This window comes from Chlamydotis macqueenii, chromosome 3 (assembly GCF_036417535.1).
Source record: "Chlamydotis macqueenii isolate bChlMac1 chromosome 3, bChlMac1.mat, whole genome shotgun sequence".
NCBI lineage: Eukaryota > Metazoa > Chordata > Aves > Otidiformes > Otididae > Chlamydotis > Chlamydotis macqueenii.
The window spans coordinates 40,473,007-40,493,101 of record NC_141558.1 but is presented as its reverse complement, the minus strand read 5'-3'; the positions used below and the strand labels follow the sequence as shown (position 1 = coordinate 40,493,101).

The 20,095-nt window shown below is 44.7% G+C and overlaps 1 protein-coding gene across 3 annotated transcripts in view; it reads left to right on the top strand.

The window, feature by feature from the left end:
* Nucleotides 1–20,095, top strand: part of BACH2 (BACH transcriptional regulator 2) — a 190,011-nt gene that overhangs the window by 52,623 nt on the left and 117,293 nt on the right. The window contains exon 3 of one of the 3 annotated variants that reach the window (XM_086743288.1): nucleotides 11,929–11,968. The exons of the other annotated variants lie outside the window; for them this stretch is intronic. The gene's annotated coding sequence lies outside the window, so the exon portion shown is untranslated. The remainder of the gene's footprint in view (nucleotides 1–11,928; nucleotides 11,969–20,095) is intronic. 3 annotated transcript variants of the gene reach the window in all.

Here is a 20,095-nt window from a genome sequence, read left to right as displayed (position 1 = left end):
GAACAGTAGGGCATTTATCTCTTTTAATGAGGTAACATCATTAGTGCTGACAAAGTGCTGCAAATCAATACGTGTAATGGACTGCTGCTGTCTTTCAGTAGTGCACAGGCTGTTGTACTTCTGAGCGTTCGAATCTGCTGAATCACAGGTCAGGCTTTATCTCCTGTCTGATGCGCTTTGTTGGGTTTTTTTCGTTTGGTTTGTTTTTTGTATTTTTTTTTTTTTTTTTAAAAAAAAACATTTTGTTTTCCCCCTCCCTAATCTTCGCCTTTGATCTCCGAGAACTGCACACTTTCCAGGATATATTTTGGGGCAGACAGAAGTATACTGATTTTATGGGCATGGGAGCACATTGAAATGCCGCATACATCTGTTGCGGAGCAAGGGCCTTCTCTTTAATTGGAAAGAGTGAGGTTCTTACTGTCTATTTGAGCCTGATTCCTTCTGCCTAAAATGGCTGCAGGTTTTGTTTTGAGTGTTTTTTGTTGGTTTTTTTTTTTTTTTTTCCCTTTGCCCTCTGCCTGCTTCCTTTAGAGCAGTGGTGTAGTGTCAGCCACACTAATCATGTCAGCCGGTGGCACTGATGACCCTGACATTCAGCAACAAAGAGCTGCAGAAGAAAGGAGAGAGTGAGGTGGCTGTGGCGCTGGACAAGGAGCAGCAGCGGGTGGGGGGAAATCTGCAGGTCAAAGCATTTCTCTGTACAAAATCCATCAGTGTAAAAATCACGTATGTGGTTGTATGCGAGGTGACCAAGGGAAGAAACTAGATGGATGTCGGTGGAGGTCTGTCCTTTATTCCTCACTTCGGATGGTAAACATGACAGCACGTGACTATGATAGTACAAAAATAACAAAAAACCTGGCAAAACGGATCTAAATTAGGGAAGGCCTGGAGGTTTTAATAATGTCTCTGTTAAAAATCACTTAATTCCCCCAGAACTCCCGTCAAAACCACGTCATCCTCCACCACAAACAAATAACGCACCCTGAATATTTGAGGTATGCTGTCTGTTTGTCGGAGTGACACTTGGGCGTCCGTGCCGATTCCAGGAAAAGAGTCTGTCGGTAAAAAAGATTCATCTGAATAGATCACGCACGTCAGAAAAAAAAAAGTGGTTCCTCTTTCTTTTTTTATCTGCATGCCCCTCCCATGCTGGGCTTCCCAACACCTGCTTGTGGTGAAAGAATATAAACAGAATTGCAAGATTCCTCAGCATTAACTGTTCCAGCTAAGCACTACAAGGTCATCTGGGTTTTCCTCTTTTATTTTTGTGTCTTGCTCTCTGCCACACATCCAGCAAGCCTTGGCAGCATCCCTAGGTGGTACCATCCCGGGTGGAAGACCTGCACGTGTTTTTGCCCTGCCACGATCTGAAAGTCAGTCATGTTTGGCAGAGTTGATACAAAGTCAGAGTTGTGGTCTCTCGTTGCCTACCCCTCTGATGTTACCCTCGGACTGAGCAGGGGACACAACTGAGAGCCAAGTAAGGTCACAGCTAGTGGGGCCACATGTTAGCATGTGCTGAAGTATTACCATTCAGCAGTAACACTGCTGAGTGTCACTTTGGGTCGAGACTAGGTAAGGCTCCATTAATACTTGTTACTTTTGTTAAATTTAATTGGTATTCCCACTGGAGAGATCAGAGGGGTACGCTTCAGCGACGCTCAGGGTACAGTCAGCATTCCTCACTGCTGAAATAAAAGCATCATTCCTGCAAAGCGACAGTCTCACTCGTGGTTTGTTACCTCCTCGTGCTCTCAACTGTCTTGAACTGGGAGAAAGTAATGGCCAACAGATGTAGAGAAGGTATCATGTTGGGAAAGCTTTAAAGACCTTTCTGGGAAAGCTTTAAAGACCTTTTGTTTTGTGTTTTTTTGTTTACGCTCCACACACACACACCTCCCCCTCCTCAAACATCCCTTTTATAAATCAGCGTTTCTATGTCACATACCAAGGCTTTTTTCTGTGCTTATTCCTTATTTTCTGTCTTATTCCAACACTGAAACCAAAATTCACTTGTCTCCCTTCAAAGGCTGGGATTACAAAAACCTTACACACGTCTCACCCTCCTCTCTCGCTGCAGGCACTCCAGTCCAATAAATAAATACTTGGCCAAGTTTTACTGCCCTTTACCCGACTGACTAAAAACAAATGCCTTCTGCTTTGTTGAAGGCAAGTCATGCCTACTTCTGTCACTTCAGCCAACAGACTTTCTCAACCCAATAATTTCCAAGGAAATTATTCCTTTTTAGTGACTCTGAAACAGTTACCAGCTCTTTCTGTGATCAGCATATAAAAGGAAAACAACATAGTCAGGGGCTCTAAGGAGAGGAAGTAGCTGGTGGAACCCTTTCCCAAGACTGGAGATGACCCACCTTTGCTCTCCTTTCCTTAGTAAAACTGGGACGAAAGTGTTGTGATGGAGGGCAAGGGACAGGGGATGGAAGAGTTTTGAGAAGTAAAGAGCTGTTAATATTACAGGCTACTGTATTGAGGTTATCTGGTTATCTACCTTTTTTTTTTCACATGGATAGTGTATTCAGAATATTTTAGCACTACATCTGAGCTTGACACAGCTTCTCAAGAGGAGAAAATGCAGGGCTGCTTGTTAACATCATTTCAGTGCTGGTGTAGAGGTGATCCTGCCACAGGCTCAGCTGCTGGTGAGGCTTGGTGGTTAGTTCTCATGGCAAATACAGGGCAAAGCATCGACAGAGAAGGGCTGCCAGTGTCTGATTGCAGCACTGGTGGGCCAAATCGTGTTTGCCCAGCTTTCCTGGGTGGTCGCCTGGCTTGTATGCAGCACATGGAAATGGATCTTCTGGAATGTGAAACCGTGCCTTCTGCATTTCTCCCACAAGTATTTTATAGTTTTGACTGGCATGTGCAAAGGAAACGGAGAATAATAGAAGAAAAAACTTATATAACCCTTCAGCTGTGCTTCCTTTCCATACCAAGATTTTGCATTTGAAGTTAAAAGACCAATCTGTGTTATTGTGTCTTTTTTAAAGTTTAAATGATGAGTTTTTTGGTAAATGAGTGAAGGAGTTTGTTTTGGGTTTGTTTTTTTTTTTTTCCTTAAACTCATCTCCAGTTTCAATAGTGGATACTTCTGTCTGTCTTTACTCAGAGAAACTGAATCAATGTGGGGTTAGAGATTGGGTAATCTGATTCTTCAAAATTCGAAAGATCCCTTTGTCTAGGATACATTTATTTGATTCCTGGTTTTACAGAAATAGCTTGTTAAAGGATCTTGAGTGTTTGGGGATTATTTTGTTGTTCTTTTCTTTTTGGTAATGATGTTGTAAACCAGTAAGTATCTGGGCTTTTGTAAGTCTCATATGTGAGTGCTGTACGTGGGATGAGAAGAACGTATGACCAGCATCTCTTTCCTTGTTCTCTAGATGTGGCTGCCATCAGCTCACTAGTTCTGTGGTCATGGCTCTTAATGTTTAGTGTAAGATAGAAGCAGCATGTCTTTTCAGTCCCTTCTCAGAGAGAAAAGACAGGTCCTTGCCAGCAGGACTGCTCCCTCCCTCGGGTTCAGCTGTGCAGGCTGGAAAAGGCAGCCTGTACACGTATGGAGTTGTCCTTTCAGAGCACATTGCAGATTCAGCTTTGGTTCCGTTGTGAATCAGCCGTATCAGGCTGAGGATCCTTTGTACCGTCGAGAAGTCACCTCCCTCTAACAAGTAAGATCTTTGCCCTGGAAGTGAGAGCTTAAAAAGAGGCAAACATTTGGAAGGGGCATTGGAACAGCAGTGGTACATATGTTAACAACAATAAAATAGTGCAAGAGCATGAGAGGTGAATGGACATGCGTGAATGAAAAAAAAAAAAAGCTTGCTTTTCCTCCAGCTCTGCCGTTGGAGGTAGCCGCATCCTCTAGGGACATGGTCTTGGTTTTGTGAGGGATGCCCGAGGGCTCAAGTCACTTAGCTTCTGAGCTTTGTAAATCTGGGGATAAGTGTTTCATTTTTTGCCAGGTGCCTTGCAGCACCACTGGGAAGATGGAAAAAGTATACATGTAAAAAGTACCCCTGCCTTTGCAGTGGCTTTCAAATTAAATATCTTCTGTTTCCTTAACACAACAGCTCCCTAGCCTGCTTTGTCAGCAGCTCACTGAGATGCTTCCCGGTGGCTTACAGCTCTTGGTTTCATCTAGCAAGAGCAATCTATAATCCAAGGGTATACAGGTGAGGGAGCCCTTCAGAGGCTCTTGGAAAAGGAATGATGCATTTAGCTTGATAGTTAGAGAAGGTGAATATTCTGACGGTTTCCCACTGTGTCGCACTGTTCAGTTTAGAAAATTGTGGCTTGCATTTATCCTCTCAGCAGAATGAGGCACTCCTCTCGGGCTCCTGGAGGAGACCAAGAAGTGTACACTTAATTGCTTTGTGAATGATGTGAAGTCTTGGAATGCAATCTAGCCATTGCTCATTAACTAGCTGAACCTATTAAACCTGGACAGCAAGCAGGACTGAGTCGGCCGCCCTTGATTGCAGGCAGCTAATGGAGCTGTGGGAGCAAGCTGTGACTGCAGAGCGGAATTGGCAGTAGACTCCCATCAACCTTCTCTGTTTTGAACTCGCCCTACACTCCATTTAGACTTCTGGCTTGGAGACAGATGATTTCAGAGCAGCGAGGAGGGGGGAAGGCGGAGGGTGGAAAGCATTGTCTTCCCAGCTATGTTAGCTTTGATCTGAAGTTAAAAGCAAAGCAGAATTTGAATGGCATCGATAATATGACATTTAAACCTGCAGAAGCAGAGAAATTTGTCGCCTGGCTGTAGCTGGCTTTGATTATTGATCGGGTCTCGCGCAGATGGTTCTGCTACACAATGCTAAAACAAAAGAAAATGCCCAAATAATGTCACTTGGCATCTCCTCAGTTTTTTTTTTAGCTCTGAGGGAATCAGCTGCTCTTACAAAGCACACATATAGGTGGTTTAGTGCTCGTGAAATATATCCTGTCTTGCAAAAGAGCGTGGTAGCAGTTTCTTATACCACACTACAGGATGGAAGAAAACAAAATTCACTAAATGCTAACTGGATAATTAAGGGTTGGTTGTTTTGTTTCGGGTTTTTTTTTTTTAGTAGCTTGAAGAAAAATGAGCAGAATTGGGATTTGCCCAGGAAATTTGAAGCACTTAACCTTTTAAATGCGCAAGGGCCTGAACTGGAGATGGATACAGCTCTGGCTACGTAGCATTTACCTCCAGAGCACTCATGGCATTGTGCCGGAGCATTGTTTCAGAGCCGTTTGAGCTGCTTGCTGAACCACCAGCATCTCGTCCTTCGGCACTTGCGTGCCTCCCATCCCGTTGCACTTTGTGCCCAGCCTTGTTTACCTTGTGGGTTTTGCCAGGATCACAGCTTGGTGGTGTGGCTTTGGGCCCAACCAGACCGTCTGTCAAGGAGAAGGGAAGGAGAAGTAGTGGTTTTGACATGTTGCCTGAAGAAGGGCATGCCCAAATGTGCTTTGAAATCTTTGTTCCACTTACTTGTTTGATACTTTTAAGCTGCTGTATATTGTGGCTGCTTTTCTGTTGTTTTGCCTTAATTTCCCCATTGTGGAGAGATCGTTTCATTACTAGTCTGAATTCATACATTTTGTTTGTGCTGCTGGCAGATCCCATCAACACCCACTTTTCTGTGGTATTAAAACTTTAAAAGATAAAATAAAAATCTTTGGTGTCATGGAATACTGACTTGCTTGTAAAATAGTTCCATATACCTGAGGTGCTATTTAAAAATATTGTAGGAGTCTAGTAATACATTAGCATTTTACGCATTTCACTCTGAGCAGTCCCAAAGTACTTAAACTGTAGTGGATGCACACAGCCCCGCTGAGATGCAGTCTCTAGGACAGAGACTATAAACCAGCCCTGCGTTTGCTGAGGGTGCAGGGAACAATGGATGCGAGAAGCTTGAAACAAAGCAGCCAGAGTAAACTGAGTTCTGGAGGAAGATGCTTTGCCACAGCTGTGAATACGGCCCTGGGACCATCACTCGAGGCCAAATATTTGGAGGGGCAACCATTGAACAAGTGTCCACGTGGGCTCCATGTTCATAACTTGTTGCCCTTGGTAATCTTCACTGCATTAAAAGCAAACAACCCCTTCGTTTGTCGGCAGCTACAGATGGAGTAACCTGCTTTAACTCTGGGCTAAGCTGGGCTGGACTGGGGGCAGCCAGGCCCCAGGAGCGGTGTACAGATGGGCAGCTGCTGCGGTCCCTTGGTGGCTGGGGATTTCTTGGGCAATACCAAAGTGGTTGCATCCCCAACATGTGCAAAGTGTGTTTCTCTGTATCATCCTAGGTGTCCTTTAGCCCATTTTATATTTGGGTCCCTTTAAAACCACTGAGTTGTGCTCAGATTAGCTCTTTTATGCGTATCTCAGCAGGGGGGAGGTGCAGAGCTTTAGTGTGAGGACAACAAAGCCATTTTCAGATTATTTTGAGACACCAATTACTTCATTCTGGGAAATTCAGCCTTGCAGAGGCTAATAAAAACTAAAATTCAAGCTTTTGTAATGTTTAGCAGAACTTCTACCACAGCACATTTTCTGGTTATCATTTCAAAACCTCGGTGACATTTTGTCTGAATGTTCCCATACAGGCACTGTTATTCATGTGTGAGAATCTCAGGAGCAGCTGGGGGGAACAGCAGCCTCACAGGTGTATAAGAGAGCTCCATCCTCCGAAAGGAATTACATCATGGCCAGCTGTGATGTCATAGCTCAGGGTTCAGTGAGCTGGCAGCAGCCTCCGCGTCTAGTGCTTCTAGTCAAGTGGCATAGCAGCCCATGCTCCTTTTTCACTCTCTGAAGCAAAGAAGTGATTAAATATTTCAGTTTTGAAATACATCATGTCTAAAAGAGAGAAATTTTTTAAAATCCCCACTATTTTATTTTCACCTGGCGTGACTCTGTTGGGCAGAAAGAGCCTTCCCATACACTGAGTTGGGAAGTAATTAGTCTTGGGAGTGTGAGATGGGTTATAATCTTAATGTCATTTTTACCATTACTAAAATAGGCTAATTTTGTCCTTTGCTAATCCATGAAAATCCCATTGATTTAACAGAGTTGTGTGAGTGAAAATAAGAAATGCATCTGGGCGGTATTTTGGGATTTCCTCACCCCGTGTAAAAGCTTCCCAAGCCCATTGTCCAATGAAGCAGCCATGCCTTCCATCTGCTGTAGCACCACTACCAAATGCTGGCACAAGCCATAGCATCGCCTCCAACTGTTGCTGTTTCAGTGGTAGCAGGTGAAGCACAACACTTCTTATTTCTCCGGATCCAGCAGAATATGTTTATGTGCAGTTATAGCAAAATACACTAAGAGCAGAAAACATTTCTAGAGATGGCAAAACCTGCTTTAAATGAAATGAGTGGCTTTAAAAGCTTACACAGATCTTGAAAACACAAAGGGCTGGACCGAACATTGCCGTTCAGTCAAATTTAGAATCTCCACCTACTTACACAGGAACACATTTAGGTCAGTGCTTTGTGAAATCGTCTCCTTAATCTCCTTCGGAGCATTTCTGACTATGATTTTGGTGGAGGAGGGAGGGAAGTGCTTCCAGGCTGAGGCTTGTAGCTAAGTTGTCATACGGAGTTAATCTGTTGAAAGACTGAAGTGGTGTGGATAGATGGGCGCTGAATTCTGAAACCTGCTATTTACTGGAGTGTGCTGTTGCATGTGGGTACTAATTATTTGGAAGCATTCAGCCAAGGTGTCCAGAAACCTTTGGGTTTTTAAACCATTTGCCAAAACCATGGAAGCGAATTACTCGGATTGATCTCGCTTTGTTTGTGTGTTTCGGCAAGATTCAGAGAGGCTGTGTCAGACAATCTCTTCTATACGCAGTTTCTTGCATTCATCAAATAAGTGGAGCAGAAACACAGTATCCTCCTTTCTCCACCCCCTTTTTTATTTAATGAAGTGGGAAATGTTGAAGCTACTGGAAACCTTGATGTGACATTTCTTGATGGAACGATTATGTCTCTTAGATTTGGGCTCTGTAAGCGTTGCAAACATCAAAAGCTCCTGTATCGCTGGTCGTCTTCAGTGTAGTGTTGTTGTTTTATAAAGTTAGTGAGGAATAAATAATCAGACTAATATAACAGATCAATGTAATGAAAAACACATAATGAAAAATACTTTCTTGGTGGATTGCATTAGTGATAAAGCTGTTGGTCAAGCTCTCCTTATCGTAAAGGATCCCGAGTTTGAGCCTGCTGTCAGGGAATGCAGGATAATGGGAGATGGCATTGGGATTCAGTATATCTTTAACCAGCATCCTGCAAGCAGAGGCTCCAACAAGATTGTAGCTGGTGCAGTTGTGATTGCAGTGCGAATGTGGGCGTCACGTAAGCGAGACTGAGCCTCCTGGGAATGAACGTTGGCGCTCTGTCTTCCATGAAACCCCCATGTGCTCACCCACATTGGTATGTACGGCTGTCACCCACCTGCTAATGAAGAACAAAACAAAAATGTTCTGCAAGGAGGTCTTCCCTTGGCATTCATTTTCCAAGTATTTCTTCTTCTGTCTGGTTAGCAGCCTCTAAAAGGGAAGGCAAGAGAGTTGCAGAAGTGGAGGGGTTAAACTAAGGAGGGGGTGACCCTGTGTGCTCTCCAGGCTTCCCAAGTGCTTACTTCTGTGATCAGGGATTGGGCCCACTGCTGTTTGGGCTGAAGCTTCAGGTCTTGCCTGTCCATGTCTGCACTTACTGGTTTTTCGCAAGCAAAATCAAAAGCTGACAACAAACCCTATCTTGATGGAGCATTGTGGCTGCAGATAATACAAAAACATGCTCCATCAACGAGGCCTAGTTGTCAAGAGGTAAAACCAAAACTTCATCACAGTCATGCACAGATTTGTTCTCTAGCCATGATGAGGCCAAGCAAAGAAAGATAGGGATCACAAAATTGAAATTGGTAATCAAAGCAACTGAAGCAGTGTTGTAATTACTTGGGGCAACAGAAGCTAGCTGTTCTCTTACGAATCTAAATAGTCATTTCAGTCTTCCTTCAAAAACTTCTTTTCTACATTTGAGATCTAGTAGCTACAGATTTTTGTGACACCTGTATTTACTCAGACACCTGCTCTGCACTAGAGAAAACTACATTGGAGGTTCTCTCCTGGAGACTTGGTGGGGAGCTGGCGCAGGCAGGTACTGGTTGTGTCCTATGTCTGTTTGCTGATTGCTCTTTGTCAGCAGACAGTAACTCCGAAGGGTGATAGCCTGTGTTTTGGAAAGTCTGAGGGGTTGCTTATGGTCTTTTAAAGTCTGGATTGGAACAAATGGATTCAACAATCTCTTTCAGTTTCAGAAACACAGGGCGCTTTCTATGCTCTTTGTACGTTGGAACAAAGCTGTTTTCTGTGGAGGAATAGTGTATCAGATAAGTAATTCTGCATTTGTGGTTAATTTTTCTCAGAGATTTACACTGAACAGTACTTTAACCACCCAAATTTTAGTTGAACCCATCTTACAGACACCTGTTGCAGTATATACAGCTTTTACCTGTGTGTAAGCTGAGGCACAAAGAGGTTGCTCAGGGTTATACAAGAAGGTTTTTAACACAACCCAAGTCCCTTGTTGTTTGCTTTAGCCTTTGCATGGCTGTTCATTTTTTACGGTGTGTTAACAAAAAGAGGTGAAGTGCAGGTGGTTTAACTTTTTTGAGGCAAGCTACACATTGGTTACACTTAGTCAATCTATATTTGTACTACTTGAGGGCTGGATATCTGTGAATATTGTTAAATCATCTGGGCTTTTTATGTTCTTCTGAACGTATCTTCTTTGTCTTTCCTGTTTGTGTCTTCTGGCTTGATTTGGCGAGATTAAAAGGCTGACCCCCAATTTCCAAAGATCTCCAATTATAGCATTTTTTTGCCTCATTTTTTAACCAGAAGACCCTCTCTTAACCCTGAGCTCTGCTTTTTCCTTCTCCCCACCCTGTCCCCCACCCCATTCACTAACCTGGCTGGATGGCACCACCGGTGCAGATAATGCACTGACCTAATCCATTGACCATCCTGCAGACATACAGAGCAGCTCCTACCATCCTGATTTGGTGTAGCTTCTACACATCTTGTTTGGTTGACAGGTATCCTCTGCAATTCTACTCTGAAAAAGTAAGTTAGCAAGTCCCAGGTACTGGTCCTCTGGGTTGAATTTCCCCCCTCTGTGGAGCCTGTCTCCCTGAAGGACTGGGCTTTTTGCAATGTTGAGCTACTGCTGTTTTCAACATTGCTGGCCCTTTTTGGCTGCCTCTTTAACCCTGACTTTTGGGTGTTAGTATTTCAGGTCTGTGGCTTGGCCATCCAAGTGCAAAGTCTGCTCTTGCCTTACAGTTTACCCACTATCGGGTCCAGAATTACTTTGTCACGTGGGCCCCGAGTGTAGATAACATCTCTCACGTGAGGTAGTATAAATTGTTGGCAAAAGGGACCTTCCTTTTCATTCTCCATCTGCTGAGCCAAATAGCACCATAAGTATAGAAGAATATGAGCTAGTTCAGTAGCCAAAAAAAAATTTTCTGAGTTTTTTTCTCCTATCTCTGGTAGGTGTTAAGTTTCTGTGTTTCACTGTATTTAGGGAGTCCTTACGTGAACCTGCATAAGATTTGGGTGGTGATAACTACTAACGTATTAGTGTGCTGGGGATGAGGGAGGGAGGCAATGCAAAATGTTATGCTGAAGAAGGTATCAACAATTCACAGCAGTTCAGGAGACAGAACGCAGCTGTTTCTGAGGTAGAAGATGTGGTTTCTTTTTTAAGCCAGGTATTGAAATGGCTGCTGTAAAATGTGAGTACTCTGCAATCTTTTCATCTTGCAGCATCCTTATCAAGTAGAATGTAGGTGGCAGGAAAACTGCTGTGTTCCCGTAGCGGTTGGCAGTGCATGGGTACCACCTTACCCAACGACCGAAAAAAGGTTGCAACTGAACTTGCTGAGGGCGAGGTTGTAGAGTCTCATGACCCAAACTGAACTGGCCAAACGACATGGTTGAGATGAAAAGCAGTAGCAGAACACTCTGTGTTTGGGGTTCAGCTACAGGCAAAAATCTGTCCTTGGAAAAGAGGCAAATTAAAGGAAGATGGCGAGGTAGCTGTTCCAGCAAAGCGTGTGCCAGGTAAGTAACAGATTCCATCTTGGGTTAAATGATATGACCTGCTTTGGTGAAAACCGTGAGCCAAGCAAGCCTCTGAGGAGTTCTTCAGGGAAAGTTTTGGAAAAAAAACCCAACCACTGAAAGCAGGTTTCTGGAACACTGGAAGAAAGGCTGCAGCAACAAAAGAGGTGCAGGTGAAAGAGATGGACGAATACATTAAGTAAAATCTTTTGAGTAAGCAAAATGTCTGTGACCAGGAATTGATGAAGAGCAATCTAAGAATGAAAACAAAGCTATAATATATTCATGAAGCAAGATGATTATAACTCAGAGGGAGCAGCATTAATTATGACTTCCAAGGCAGAAAAATAGCTTATAGACTGGGAACCAATTAGCGGTCGATTGCTCTGAACTAGATTTCAAACACAGTACATGAAATGACAATTACACAGTGTTACCAACAGACAACTACTATGATGAGATAAGAGCTGTCAGCGGATTTGGACCAAATTCCTCAGCTGCTTACTAACGGGGAGACTTCCTTCTCAGGGTTAGGGACGGTGACAGAATGGAGGAATCGATGGCCAAGTGTCATCTTCTGTCTTCGAAGCAATAACGCGGGGCCTGGCAGAGCTCTGCCTGCTCTCGAGGCTCTTGGTGATGCGTGGGCATAGTGTAAAGATGTCCCCAGAGCAGTTGGTGGAATTGTGATCTGAGTGTGTTGGAGGCAAACACAGTGCTTATCTTCAGCAAATCTCCACATGCAGTAGAAGTGATTGTTATTTTTTTTTGACAGGACTGAAAAGAAAAAAGAAAAAACCTCCACAGGAGAATGAGTAAGAGAGGTGTTTCTTTTGCTTTTACTACCAAGTGAACAAGGCATAGGTTATTAAAAATGTAACTGGTTTTCAGCTAAACAAGCCAGAATAGTGGGCTTTCCAAGGATAGAAATATCAAAGCTGGCAGTGGTCATTTGAATGTGTCCAGCAAAAGCAGCAGGGCAGTTGTTTTCAGAACAAGAATTGAGGACCTCGAGAGAAATAAAGCAGATAGCCTTGCCAAAAAAGCTGTCCCCTTCACTGTTGTCTGCATCAGCTCAACAGGTAAGGTGCCACCATCCAGTGGGGCTGTCTGAGGTTTAAAAGTGAAAACTGTTTAGCGACAGGAAAAGAAGGACAATGATGGGAGGAGCAGTATGACTTTGCCAAAGGAACTGAAAATGCCAAATTAGAGATGCTGTCTCTGCATGTGAAAAACTCACTAAAAACAAAATTTGGAGAAGCTGTGGGTAGACCGTTGCTGCAAAATGTTGCTGACTTCTTCAAGCAATATGGGAGTATGAAAAAAAAATAATAATCTGACTGATGGAGAAATTGCATTCCAATTAAAGCATTCTAGAAAGGTGATATAAGCAATTGCAACAGTTGAAGAGAAGTTCTGTTCCTTTCAGTGGTACAGTCATGAAAAATGAAAAAAAAAACCAAACCAAAACAAAACAGAAATTCTAATTTTTTTCTCTTATAGCTTCAGCTCAGCTGTTTTAACTCAGGAGATAAAGGGATGGCCAGATTTTTGGATAGTCTCTCCTGCTCCCTGGCTTGAGGCAGATTACCTGCCGATCTGATGCAGTTGTTTGTTTGATGTTCTTGGGGAGGGAGGAGGGTGTTTCAATTACTCTTTTCAGATTAGTCTACTCTTCTGAAGTATGTATTTGTAATAATTGTGAAGTCTTGACAAGCTTGAACCACTGAAGTAAGTGGAGAGCTGAGTAATGGTTCATTGTGAATAACGCTGGTGTAAAACAGACGTGCATTCTGTCATCTCTTTCCGAATGCTGTTGACTTGATGTTGACATGACCAAGTCACCATGCGAAAAATTACAGCCAGATACAATACAGTGAAGTGCTACATCAATTATATCCAGCATCCCGAGCATGGGATGCTTAAGTGACAGTTTAGAAAACATGTAAGTAAAGACTGTCTAACATCACAGGGCTAGTAATTACTTAGGAAAACAAATCTCAGGAGACCTTCAGCAAATCCCAGCTGAAGCATTATATAAAAAGGCAAAGGAATACAAGGAATGAGTCAATTTACATGTCTTGGCAGAAACACACCAACCAGTGGAGAAGTCCAAAAGGAAATGTCACCAACTGGCAAGGCAGCAGCTGCGTTTACTAACTTAAACAGAATTAGTCATTGAAAATACAAATGTAAAGACCAAACTAGGAGTCTTCCACTCAGATGTTATTTCCATTTTAACATGTGGATGTGAGTGTTGGAAACTCACCAAAGACACAGACGCATCATGCCTCCAGAAGTAAATACCTGGGGAAAATACTAGGTAACAGATGTAGTGAATTTGTCACAAATGCAAAGATCTGTCACTTTGTCACCAGTGTGGCCCCCAGGTTCTCCAGGGTAAATGATGGAAACACTTGGGTCGCGTGCTGAGAGCAAAGCCAGTGAGCCTGTCCGAGCAGATGGGCTCTTGAGTGGAGGAACACGCAAATGATCAAAGCAGATATCATTTGGAGTGTGGATGCTTACTGACACTCAGTGATGCAGAAAAATGTGGAGAGTGGCTAAAGATCAGCACAGACAGTGGAGCCATGTTGGCTTCCAGAGCAACATTTGTGGGTGCAGGAAGGCTTTGAGGGGAAAAGTTACGCCTGGTTCACTTGTGGGGCAGTCCTTACATGGTGTTTTTTCCTTTGCAAATTTAGACTATTTAAGGTTAGGTTACTGAGGGGAACCAGAGCTTCCCGGTGACTGCTTTTCTGGCCCAGGCTGCAGAGTGTTGCATTGCGCACACGAGCCAAAACATCCGTAATCTCTGGTCCAGTGTGCTTTTTCTGTCTGACCTCAAGCAAATCGCGCAACCCCACTGGTTCTCCAGAGCTCTCTGACCACAAGACCTTGGGATCTTAATTAGGAACAGTGGACAAGACAGTACTTTTTCTGGTTTCACAGCCATCCGCAAGGGCTGGTAGCTGAAGCAGACTGCTGTGGAAATAGGAAAAAAAGCACGTGTTTCACACGCTACACTAGGAGTAAAGAAGTTGCTTGTAGCTTTGTTTAAGAGTGACCTAAGATGATGTAACTGTAGCTACAGATCGTCTCCAGAGGTGAACAGTAGCCCTTACCTTCCTCCTTTATGGGTGCTTGCATATTTGACTTTGAGATTTTTCATTTGGTGTTTTAGGTGAAGGTAGTTACTACAGTAAAAAAAAATGTTTAGGTTATTGAGTTTTAGACCACTTTGTAGAATGTGGGGACAAAAATAACATCTCACACTCTTTTTTTAATCCTTTCTTCATTTGTACAAATAACACTTCAGTTGTATGGAAACTCTGCTTTCACAGAAAAGTTACTGGATTTTGTTCATTCTCTGTGCTTTTATCACGCAGCTCAGCACGTCCTTGTGTATCAGGGCTGAAGCAGTTTGCACGCTTCTTGCTAAGCCAGTTGCGCTACCTCATCCCTGCTGCTCCTCTTTTGACATCTGCACGTGGGTACCAACAGCCATCATTTTTATTCCTAATGGCAGTGTCATCAGCCTGTTGGATGAGAAGCTGATTTTGCAGAGAGCTAGAAATTTAAGGCAGAAAAGGCTTCTTTCATAGAATCATAGAATGGTTAGAGTTGGAAGGGACCTTCAAAGGTCATCTAGTCCAACCCCCCTGTAAGCAGCAGGGACATCCCCGACAAGATCAGGTTGCTCAGAGCCTCATCCAGCCTGGCCTTGAATGTTTCCAGGGATAGGGCATCCACCACCTTTCTGGGCAACCTGTTCCAGTGTTCTACAACTCGCATTGTAAAAATTTTTTTCCTAATATCCAATCTGAATCTACCTCCCTCTATTTTAAAACCATTACCCCTCATCCTATCACAACAGGCCCTACTAAACAGCCTCTCCCCATCTTTCTTGAGGTACTGGAAGAGGTACTGGAAGACCGCTATCAAGTCTCCCCGGAGCCTCCTCTTCTCCAGGCTGAACAGCCCCAACTCTCTCAGCCTGTCCTCATAGGATAGGTGCTCCAGCCCTCTGATCATCTTTGTGGCCCTCCTCTGGACCTTCTCCAGCTGGTCCACGTCCCCCACCTGGAGGTGGGGTCTCACCAGGGCAGAGTAGAGGGGGAGAATCACCTCCCTCGACCTGCTGGCCACGCTTCTCTTGATGCAGCCCAGGATGTGGTTGGCCTTCTGGTCCGCAAGGGCGCATTGCCGGCTCATGTTGAGCTTCTAGTCCACCAGCACTCCCAAGTCCTTCTCCTCAGGGCTGCTCTCAATCCATTCTCTGCCCAGCCTGTATTTGTGCCTGCGATTGCCACGACCCAGATGCAGGACCTTGCACTTGGCCTGGTTGAACTTCGTGAGGTTCACATGGGCCCACCTCTCCAGCCTGTCAAGGTCCCTCTGGATGGCATCCCTCCCTTCCAGCGTGTTGACAGCACCACACAACTTGGTGTCATCAGCGAACTTGCTGAGGGTGCACTCTATCCCACTGTCCATGTCGCTGACAAAGATGCTGAACAGGGCCGGGCCCAGCACGGACCCCTGAGGGACACCACTCGTGACCAGTCTCCACTTGGACATCGAGCCGTTCACCACCACTCTCTGAGTGCGGCCATCCAGCCAACTCCTTATGCACCGAGTGGTCCGTCCATCAAACCCATGTCTCTTTAGTTTAGAGAGAAGGATGTCCTGTGGGACAGTGTCAAAAGCTTTGCACAAGTCCAGGTAGATGATATCCGTTGCTCGTCCCTTGTCCACCGATGCTGTTACCCCATCATAGAAGGCCACCAAATTGGTCAGGCACGATCTGCCCTTGGTGAAGCCATGTTGGCTGTCACCAACCACCTTCTTGCTCTCCATGTGCCTTAGCATGGTTTCCAGGAGAATCTGCTCCATGACCTTGCCAGGCACAGAGGTGAGGCTGACCGGCCTGTAGTTGCCCGGGTCCTCCTTGTTCCCCTTTTTTAAAAATGGGGGTTATGTTCCCTCTCTTCCAGTCATCGGGGACCTCACCAGACCACCGTGATTTCCCAAATATGATGGCCAGTGGCTTGGCAACTTCATCCGCCAGTTCCCTCAGGACCCGCGGATGGATCTCATCAGGTCCCATGGACTTGTGCACCTTCAAGTTCCTCAGATGTTCCCAGACCTGCTCTTCGAGTACAGTGGGTGGTTCTTCATCCTCGCAGTCCCTGCTTGTACCTTCCACAGCTTGGGTGGTGAGACAAGAGCCCTTATCAGTGAAGACTGAGGCAAAAATGTCATTGAGTACCTCAGCCTTCTCCATGTCCTGGGTAGCCAGGACACCAGTTTCCTTCCAGAGGGGGCCGACATTTTCCTTGGACTTTCTTTTGTCCTCTACATACCTATGGAAGCTTTTCTTGTTGCTTTTTATATCCTATATCTTGTTGCTATTTTATATTTGATCATCTGCTCGCGCTCTCCCTGCCAACCTCCTATTATTTCTTATCCAGCCTAGTTTTAAAAGATTGAGGCAAGAAGATCCCAGCCCTGGTGACAGTGGCAGCACCCAACGCCAACCTTTCTGCCTCAAAGTTGTTCCCAGTAGGAATCCCAACATCTTCCTTCCAGATTTAATCTTGCTGTTTTCCTTGCACATGCCTGGAGGGCATTTATTACCATTTACTATGACCTTCCCAGCTAGGCAGATTTAGTCCTTTTGGTTCTTCCTCCAGCAGTCTTTCTTGGTAGCCTTGAAAACTATGGATCATGGTAACGAGAAGCCTGTGACTGAGCATCGCTTTCGAAGGTTTGGTTTCTGCCTGCCCTCTTCCGTGCAGCGGAGCTCCCCTGCAGCAGGGTGAGCCACGGCCATAGGTGCGGACAGAGACAGACCCGCGCGCTTTACATGACACCATCCTTCATGTCTAGAGCCACTGGATGACAAAGTACACTCATCTCTTTGCCAGCCAAGAGCTAAGTTCAAGGCCATGTGTTTCTCCTGTGAGAACCGATAAGCATCACAAGCAGCTAAGTAAAGACACGGCGTTTTCCTGCGTTGGTGGTGTGAGCTATGCTGCCCTCCCTTCACCAGAGATGCTCAGAAGCCAGGATCTGAGGTTGGGAGCGTGATCAAGGAGCCCCTTTCCAACCACAGTGAAAGGCAGTCTATCTAAAATGATTCTGCTTCCTTTTGAAAACAGTCTGCTAAATGGGACTGCAGACAGCGAGGGCAGGCGCCACGTGTGCTCTCCGCGCCAAGGAGCTCATCTGGATTGCATTTAAGAGGGAGTCTTGGATGACGAGAGCCTAAATGAACACAGGACCTGCTGTATTTGAAATTTTGAAATCAGCAGACATCAGAGTATAGGTTGGCACTGAATCCCGTAGGTAGGCTGGGGTGCAGAAAGAGGCTGGTTGTGAGAGCGGGGAGCTTGCCAGGGGGCAGCTCCAGATGCCCAAGGACTTCCCCAGTGGGCCCTCAGCAGAGCCATGGGAGCTCAGTGGTTTCTGCAGGGAGCTTCGCTTGCACGATCTCAGCTGGAAGCCCTGTTAAACTGGGCCCGGCCTTCTTAAGACCGCATCTCTTCCCCCATCACCCAACGCAGATGTGAGCAGCTCTGCCTGCCTGGCTAGGCTGAATCAAGTAATTTGGGCATTCCCATCAGTGGTTGCAGATATGGCCCTAGAACAAAGTTATAATACAAATTGGTCATGGCAGCAGAGATGGAGTTCAGCAGGAGTTAGCCTTTGGGGTATTTTGTCAAGTTTTTGAAGCGTGAACTGTTGGTAAACCAGAGCTAACAGGGCAGATTCATAATCTGCAGCAAGAAGCAGTATAAAGCAGCTGCAACCCTGCTGCTGGTGCCCGGCGTTAGATTTCTTCTGCCCTTTATCTGCAGACTTGCTGTTGCTGTCACCATCCTGCCCAGGGCCTTGGGGCACACTCAGGACCCCAGTCCAGCTGGAGATGGCAAAGCTGCGGAAATGCTGCTGGGAGCAACCTTGGCCCAGGAAACCAGACCCAGCTCTCCTGCTGCCAGCCCCCCTGGAGCAGGGCTTTGTCCGGGTGCGGGTGGCCGCAGCGGAGCTGTTAGTCCCTTCTGTAGGCAGTTGAAGGGGTTTGTTCACTGCCTTGAAGATGAATACCTGAAATGGTGTGACATGTGCCCTGGAAGGGACTGTCACTTTGCATCAACGGTAAAGGAAATCTGGAGAGATGACTGTCTTGGCTGCAAATTTCTACCTTGCATCTGAATCTGATGAGATTAATCCCGTTGTAACCTGCTGGAGTGATGGGGCTGTAAAAGTAGCTAGATAAGTAGTAGACAGCTAATCAAATAATGTTTTACTTTGTAAGGTGCATTCTGTATGTGAGTATAGCGATCAGCTGAAGTAGAGAGGTGAGTGTGAAAGGCACAATAGTGCAGAGATTCTTGCCTCTAAATTGTGGTGTGTGATAATATTGTTTATTAACTGTCAGCAGATTAAGTATCCTGTGGTAGTCTTGCACATTTTAACAGAGGAAAATGTTTTACAAATAAGCATGGATGTTTTCTAAAAATATATTAATTTCTGCAGGAACATCCTAAGTGGCTTTCTGTTTGCACCTTGCCATTTCAGGATTGCATCAAGAATAACTAGATCCTCAATTTGGCCCAATGTCCAGGTTTTTTTAGTATGAAGAAAGCTTTTATAAACCTAAAGCTTAGGGCTTTTTCTTCTCTTGTATCTTATGGAAAATGTTTATTTTAAACAATAATAATACATCTAGCGCTTCAGAGCCCCACCTTAATTTTAAGACATTGATTTACTTCTTTCTTGCATTTTTCTTGATCAGGACAGCAGAAAGAGCTTTAAAGATATTTTCCTTCATATGAAGTGGTATCTCTGTTATGGCTAAGACTGTAAGGACTTCTCAGTTTCAGTTGGCTTGCACATCCTTTAATCTCTTCTGGCTCCACATGTCTTTTTGGATTGTTTCAAACTGATTAGACACAAAATTAAAAGTTTAGTTGACAATTACGAGAAATACTGAAAAGTGTCGTACTCTGACTGCCTTGCTTCCAGGAGGCGGCGGGTGGGAAGAAATAAAAGCACACCTTAATTACAGAGTCTAGCTGTTTATTTTCACAGCTGTAGCACCGCTGAAATGTGCAGCAGACGTCCTTATTCCATGGAGTGTGGTCCCTGGGTGTTGCACCTGCTGGTCCCGCAGCCTTGGTACCGGCTGGGGATGTGTGCGTGGCTGAACAACGCAGGAAGACTGCAAGAGGTTTATCCCATTAGAAATAAATCACAATGTAGTGTAGCATGAAAATGATGTGTCAGTGAATACAGAACACAGGATTACCTTCTGTCTCTTCCCTTTATCATAGATTACAGAAGCAGTATGGGGAGGAGATTTATATTGCGTTCATTTGAAGCTGACCAAGCAATTTAGATGAGATGAAATAGGGATTTTGTTTCTGTAGAGAAGAATGTGTTCCTGCTAAAATGCCATTAATTGCTTTATTATTTAAGGTACAAATTATATCCAGCAATTTGTTGGTCTCCTATTTTTTCTGGTGAAAATAATTCACCGTGGAAAGATTATTCTGTCAAAAAATTATGATAAGCCTACCAACACATTTAGTTGAAAGAAGCTGAACTTTCAATTAAGCTTCTGTTTTTACCTGTCTCTTTCTCTCAAAGCACTCTGTGTGTGTGTGTGTGAATTTCAATAAAAACAGTGGTGACTTTGCTAAATATGAAAATCTTAACGAAACTGATGGCAAATACCCTTGCAACACTAGAATTACAGCCGTCCTCTTAATGTGTTGGGAAGCTGCTGGCTGTCATGCCGCAGTAGCAGTGGCACTGCATGCCCATTGCAAGCAGAGCTTTGTTCTGCTGGGTTGCACATAGAGGAGAGGAGCTTAGGAAAAGCTCCTGGGCTCTCCTGGAGGCAGAGCCACTCACCAGGGTGAACCAGACCCTTCCAG